This window comes from Lagenorhynchus albirostris, chromosome 5 (genome assembly GCF_949774975.1).
Source record: "Lagenorhynchus albirostris chromosome 5, mLagAlb1.1, whole genome shotgun sequence".
In the NCBI taxonomy this organism is placed as follows: Eukaryota; Metazoa; Chordata; class Mammalia; order Artiodactyla; family Delphinidae; genus Lagenorhynchus; species Lagenorhynchus albirostris.
This window is the reverse complement of record NC_083099.1, coordinates 37,201,973-37,209,828: the sequence shown is the minus strand read 5'-3', so window position 1 is coordinate 37,209,828 and position 7,856 is coordinate 37,201,973.

Genomic DNA, 7,856 nt, shown 5'->3' with positions numbered 1-7,856 from the left:
TCCTATAAACAACTTGTATTTTGTCTTGTTAACATACACCCCCAAAAAGTATGTTGTTTTGTATTAAATGGTTGAGATCATTATTTAATATAACACAAGACCAGGTTTGTTTTTGTATTTGGGGGGATGATGTCTTTTCATGTATTTGAAATAATGACCCTATATAACTCAGACCCTGCTAAAAATAAAGAACCAACCTGTTGGGAACATTCCATGCAGATTTCCAAAATGTATTTTACTTTAGTATTAAAGAAAGAAAATAAATTTTAAAAATAATTTCATAATAAATAGGATTAATATATTTGACAGCCATTTTAGTTACAGAAGGGAAGGTAGTATAGCGCCTTGTAACTATTTTTTTTTTACCAATGTCTTTGGTAGGTAGTAAGGCATAATTATTTGATTTTATCTTAGAAGATTTAAAGTATCTATAATAGGTACTTTTCCACTTCAGTTTAATCTCTGCCTGATTTGACAGTGCCAATTTTTTCTTTTTTTTTTTGCGGTACGCGGGCCTCTCACTGTTGTGGCCTCTCCCTTAACGGAGCACAGGCTCCGGGCGCGCAGTCTCAGCGGCCATGGCTCACGGGCCCAACCGCTCCGCGGCATGTGGGATCTTCCCGGACTGGGGCACGAACCCGTGTACCCTGCATCGGCAGGCAGACTCTCAACCACTGTGCCACCAGGGAAGCCCTGACAGTGCCAATTTTTTAATGTAATCATTATTTAGTTTGGGATGGAGAGCCTTTACATTTCCTACTTGTCAAAACTACTATTAGAGTCTTCATTTTAGTCCTCTAAATTGTTAGCAAGGTAAAATGGCCATAGAGAGCTAATATTCCTTCCTGGAATTCCGTTTTGGTAGGCGCAAGTCCTGTATCAGGGCAGAATAGTTAATGTACAGGACTCATGTCCTCTCCCCTAAGCTAAGAGAAACTTTGACTGTTGGATTATAAAGACTGCTTTTAAGGAGGTCTGTTTGTTTGTTTGTTGTTTTGTTTGTTTTTTACCTTAGGGGGGCAGACATTTTGTAGGAGAAAGTTTTATATAACAGGATGAAAATTGTATGATTAATCACTGTTCCTTTTTTTAAAAAATGTTGTGGGGTATAGTTTAAAAGATCATCTTAAAATATCAGCAATATTAATTTGCATAGTTTATAAGAAGCATAAAGCATAAAGCATAGAGAAAAATGTTGCTACATTTTAATAGTTTTTTGTCAATATACACATAACTTTTTATAACAATTTTGTGTAAAGAATAATGAGTAAATAGTGTGATTGGAATGAACAAGGTTTTGGTATAATTCTTAGGGAGTTATCCTAAGTATCTAAAATTTAGCACCTTAGTTACAATTAAATCAGTCAATATTATAAAATATGAGTATTAAAGACTCATCTTATTTTCATCAAAATGACTTTATCTTTTTTTTTTTTTTTTTTTTTTTGGCCGTGCTGTGTGACATGCAGTAATTCTTAATTCCCTGACCAGGAATCAAACCCGTAACTCCCTGCATTGGGAGTGTGGAGTCTTAACCAATGGACTGCCATGGAAGTCCCCAAAATGACTTTAAATGTTGGGAAAAGTTTACTTTTTATAGCTTTATAGTTAATGAAATTGAAATTTTTTTATCACATGCAACTATACAATTAGGAAAATATAAAATTGGGAAATTTGATTAATTTAAAAAGTTAGTTTGGCATATCTGATAAATTGATAGATTACCACTGTCAAGTTTTATTGGTGAGTCTATATCTATTGTTGTCCTCAGATAGAGCCTTTGCAAAGATTAGTGTAAAATTGAAAAAAATACTCAATGTTGAAAACTGTCATTGTTGAGGTTTTTATGTAATCATTGTACCTGTGTCCAGTTTTGAATTAAAAATGCACAGTCCAAAATCATTTCTGTTATCATTTTTGGAAGATCTAGCATTAGCTTTGATAGTTTAGCATTAGTATATGTGAAATGTTTATTTGGCTAATTTATTAAAAGATGTGTGTTAAAGCTTGATATTTATGCAGTATTTAAATATATAGAGTATATTTGAAATAAATTCTCCAGATTTTTATATAAAGGATTATTTAAATCCTCAAAATGATTACTTAAAAATTAATCTCAAAAAATAAAACATTAATGAAAGATTTTTATTACATAATAACCAAGTTTACCTTCAAATCATTCATATCAAAATTATACTAGCTTGGCATTATATAATTAAAAACAAATACAGTAATTTCAGGAGATGTACGCTTTCCACCAAATCTTTTGTCTGTTTTTATGAATTATTGAATTATTGGTTGTACTATTAGTAACCTGGGCAAAATGGAGAATAGGTGGAGGCACAACATTTCTCCTTCAAGAGGAAATGATGTATGGATAGTTTGGGATTATAAAGAATTTCCCTTGAAACATTTGTGTTTGGATATGGCTTCTTCAGTAGTTACAGTTTTGAAAATTTCTTTAAAGGACAATTTGGGACTGTAGATAAAATATTTTGTTTCTGCAGAGTTAGAGCTTTCTGAGCAAATTTTACTCAGCTTTGGAACCTGGGCTCAAAGAGAAGCCTTCAAAGTTAAATTGTGACTGAATAGATAGTGAAAAACCATCCTGAGTATATATTAGTTTGCTAGGGCTGCCATAACAAAATACTACAGACTACAGGCTTAAACAATGGAAATGATTTTCTCACAGTTATGGAGGCTGGAAGTCCAAGATCAAGGTGGCAGTAGGTTTGGTTTCTCTTGAGGTCTCTCCTTGTTTTGGAAACTGCCACCTTCTTGCTGTCTTCACATGACCTTTCCTCTGTGCGTGCACATCCGAGGTGTCTCTTTCTCTTATAAGGACACCAGTTCTATTGAATAAGGCACCCACCCTTATGACTTCACTTAACCTTATTTACCTCTGTAAAGGTCCTATCTCTAAATGCAGTCATATTGGAAGTTAGGGCTTCAACATAAGAATTTTGGAAAGACACAATTCAGTGCATAACACAGATGTTCACATCTCTGTTATGCACAATTCAAGAGGGTATGAGACTGGAGACCATGGAGACATCTCTGGGCTGTAAATATGGAGACACAAGTCTTGTTTTGCCCCTAAAGACATATATTTACATTCCAAAGGGTAAGAGTACAGGATCCTTTCCAAGGAGAGTTTATTTAAATTAAGGAGGTAAGGTTTATCTTCTCCTTCAGTCCATATAGGACTGATAACAGCTGTCCTATATAGGGCCCCAGATTCATATTTTGAGGTTCCTCATCGATAGTACTAAACCTAGTATATGTAGGCTGTTATCAATCTGATAAGCTGTTATCAGTCTGGCTCTTATTAGTCACTGCACAGGTAAGAATTGAGAATTAGAGTATGGGAAACCAGTGTGGTTATTAAAAGTAATAATTAAATCTGTCGCTGCTCCAGAAACTGTGTGTTCTTTCAGTACAATGTGGATAAATATAACTTAACAGACATGTGTTAGCTGATGTTTCTTGAAACTGAATTCTGTTTAGTTCACATTTTTTGGTTATATTATGGTCAGAGGCCTGGGGTTATGAAAACCTGTGTCTTAGAAGCCAGACTTCAGTCTCAAGTGATTAGATGTTTCCTTTTATATTTTCTCCTAGCCTAAATGGGGCAAATTATCTAAGTAATTCAACTTAAGGTGATAATAAAAAAGTCCACTCCTGTGGGTAGAGGAAATTGTAAATCTAGTAGTTCAGTAGTGAGGTATGAGCTGAGGCAAAAATTGGAAGTTATATGTGAAGAAACCAGACCCTGTAAGTCAGGAAATGAAAATTATTACAAAAGCAGAAACAACTAACTCTGGGTTAAAAAGAAAAAAGAAATGGTGAAGCCATTTCAAAATTGAACTTTTACAGTTTTTTGAACTTTTTTGTTTGCTAGGTTAATAACTTCTGATAAAAGAAAAAGTAGTTTTTAAAAATTTTTATTTTATGTTGGCGTATAGTTGATTTACAATGTTGTGTTAGTTTCAGGTATACAGTAAAGTGATTTAGTTATACATATATCTATTATTTTTCAGATTCTTTTCCCATATAGGTTATTACAGAGTATTGAGTAGAGTTCTGTGTGCTATATAGTAGGTCCTTGTTGATTATCTATTTTGTGTATAGTAGTGTGTATATGTTAATCCCAACCTCCTAATTTATCCCTCCCTCCAACCCACCTTTCCCCTTTGGTAACCATAAGTTTATTTTCTAAGTCTGTGAGTCTGTTTCTGTTTTGTAAATAAGCTCATTTGTATAACTTTTTTAGATTCCACATATAAGTGATATGTGATATTTGTCTTTCTCTGTCTGACTTACTTCACTTAGTATGATTATTTCTAGGTCCATCCATGTTACTACAAGTGACATTATTTCATTCTTTTTTATGGCTGAGTAGTATTCCATTGTATATATATGAACCACAACTTCTTTATCCATTCATCTGTCGATGGACATTTAGGTTGGTTCCATGCCTTGGCTATTGTAAATAGTGCTGCAGTGAACATTGGGGTGCATGTATCTTTTCCAAGTATGGTTTTCTCTGGATATATGCCCAGGAGTGGGATTGCTTGATCGTATGGTAGCTCTATTTTCAGTTTTTTAAGGAACCTGCATACTGTTCGCCATAGTGGCTGCACCAATTTACATTCCTACCAACAGTGTAGGAGGGTCCCCTTTTCTCCACACCAAAAGTAGAGTGTTTTTTTAAAAATTCATTTTTCAGTCCTCAAATTTTTTTTAAATTGCTAATCAGATACTGCCCACACTGAGATTGATGTATATATACATGGACCATAAGGTATATATATAGTCGGAGAATGCAAAAGCTAAGATTTTGCAGGCTATAAGCATTGGTTTATTAGTGATGTTTTTCTTTTCTTTTTTGCCAATTTCTAATAAAATGAAATTGGAGGGGAGATCAGTTAAAGGCCTTCAGAATAGACAGAGACCAAACTAGAATAGTAGTATTAAAGAGGAAATGGATTCCAGTGATTGTGAAGGTGAATTGCAAGGACAGTTGGATACTATAGGAAGCAAGGACATGAACTTTTGAGTGTAGATGATATAGGAAATGTGGATGGGGGAGCAACTTTGAAAGAGAAGGCAGTTTTAATCAAAAGATGGTAGTATGAGTGTAAATAGGGACTTGTTTCGAACATTTTTTTCCAAAGGAATTGAGACTTGAGCATTCTCTTGAGTTCAGTGACTGAGCCAGGGAAATGAACCCATTAAGGATGCAAAGGAGAAAGGGGGAAATTTGCAGGACAAAGTTCTGGAGAAGGCAGGATGAAGATCATAGTTTTCTTTTTAAAAATTAACATTTATTACTGTAAAAATATCTAATGGTACACCCTCTTCATTATTCCAGTCCTGATAAAAATAAGAAAAAAAATTATGAGTTGGAATTTTGTTATCAAAACTCATACTCCTCATGGTGAATATCATAGTATTTTTTGAGGTGCTTATCAGTCTAGGATTGTGCAATAGCCTTCTGATGGTTCTTCTTACTCTCAGTTCTACTATGTGTATATTCCTCACTACAGATATTATAGTGTTCTTCCAAAATGCAATCAGAAATTATGAAATCTTCTTTAGAGTAAATTGCTTCCCCTAAGTGATAAAATCCATATTATCTTCATGATCTTGTCACATTTTCCAACAGTCTCTGTTCACTGCATAATCTACATACCAACCGCAGTAAGAGAATTCCTGATTTCTTTTATTTGAGGTAGACAAAGTAAATCTCTGTTCTTGGCCAACAAAAGAGCTCAATAAAATAAATATGGTTCTACTGCAAAGACTAAAATTAGGAATATATATTGATATATTAAAGATTTTGTCTGTATATAATTTGCAATGATCTGCCAGAAATTCCTTACATAGACTTAATTGCCAGATTAATGCCCTGAAGTGAAAGTAAACAGTGCATGTACATATAATAAGAGCTAAGGACTGTAGTGATAACCCCAGGAGGCAAACATTTCAGAGTTTTACTACCTCATTTCCTGATTTCAGAAGCCAAGGATAGAAACTGGGGGGTTTTTGTAAGTGGTCCCATTCAGTTTTTTTCCCCTTTTTCTTTGGATTCTAGGAACATTCACTTTAATATCTAGTTGGTTTTTTAAAAATCTAATTGTACCTAGTTAATATCAAACTTTCCTCAATAAATCATTATAGACACAGTCTTTGTGTCCATGGTATTGTGGGCAATTAAGGGATGGGCAGAGAATCTAAGTGTGCCTTTTTCTGCCTACCTCTCTACTCGCCTAAGCAACATATCCTGTGAGTTCTCAGAGGTCACCAGCAGTAAAAGGAGCAGGGTTCCTTGGTGGAGCTACCCCAGGAGAACGTTAAATTGCTGGTTAATCTGCAGAAATCCTGGGGCAGGCACTATACTTCTCACATCAATGGCTAGTGGGATGATGCTGAAATATTATTGAGAAGGACCTTTTGAGAAGTCTTAGAGACACCCAGGTGGCTTATATCTGGGGTACAGAAAAAAAGACTGGATGGAAAGTAGGGAGAACAGACTAGTTATCTTCAACTAGGACAGTGAGAGTGGGAGCAGAAAGGAGTTAAGAGATACAGGACATTGGAAAAGCAAAGGAAGCAGAATTAGGCACATAATTGCCCATAATCTTATTTTTTCATTTATTAACTAAAGCTATTCAAAATCTATTAATATACAGAACTTTTGTTTTTACTTGAAATAGTGATTAAAGATTTTGGTTGTAGTGTATCTTTTTTTGGATTTTCCCCAATATCATTTGGGTTGTACCATCACTGGAAATTTATAAGGATTTATGTGATTTAGCTGATTGCCTTTGTGGGAGTCCTTGTTGTTAAGTGCACAGACTGAGCCAATTGGCTGAGTTGAATCCCAGCACTACGTCCCAGCTCACCACTTTTTGGCTGGGTGACCTTGGCTACTGGCTTAATCACTCTGTAAATACTTCCTCTTTAAAACTGAGATTAATAATAGTGTCTACTTCATAAAGTTGCTATGAGGATCAAAGGTGTTAATATATGAAAAGTATTTAGGACAGCGCCTGGCACATAGTAAGCAAGATCTAAGTGTTAGCTATTGTATTTACTTTGCATTGACTATAGTACTCAGACAATACATTCCTTGAAGCAATCCTTATAATATGTGTTATTAGGAATACAGCATACTCTATTTTGACTTTTAAAGGGAATATATGCATACGGTAAAACAAAACTGTCCAATATGGTAGCCACTAGCCAGTTGTGATGATGTAAATTAATCAAAATTAATAAAATTAAAAATTCAATTCCTTAGTTGCACTAGCTACATCTCAAGCACACAATAGCCACATGTGGCTATTACCTATGAAACTGGACAGTGCAGATACAGAACATTTCTGTCTTTGCAAAATGTTCTGTTAGAGCCGGCAGATAGTGAAACCTCCCTCCCATTCCTACCCCCAAATCCTTCCTCCCAGGGGTAATCCCTGTTACAGGTTTCTTGCACAGCTTTTCATGGTTCAGACACACAATTTTTTTTACATAAATATTATATAATTTGCACTGTACTGTGACTTATTTTTGTTTGTTTTAAAATACACTAACTGTATTGATTTTTTATTGATATATAATTGACAGAACACTTCCTAGTTTTAGGTGTACACCATAATGATTTGATATAAGCATATACTGCAAAATGATTACCGCAATAAGTTAATATCCATGTATTGATTTTTGGAATATGTCAGCTCCCTACATTTAATCAATTAACAGTTCAAAGATTTAGAGCATATTTGGCTTAGGAAGCAACAATTCAACTATAAGAAATACGCATCTTGTTATATTTGGTAGCAGGTGTAAGGAAT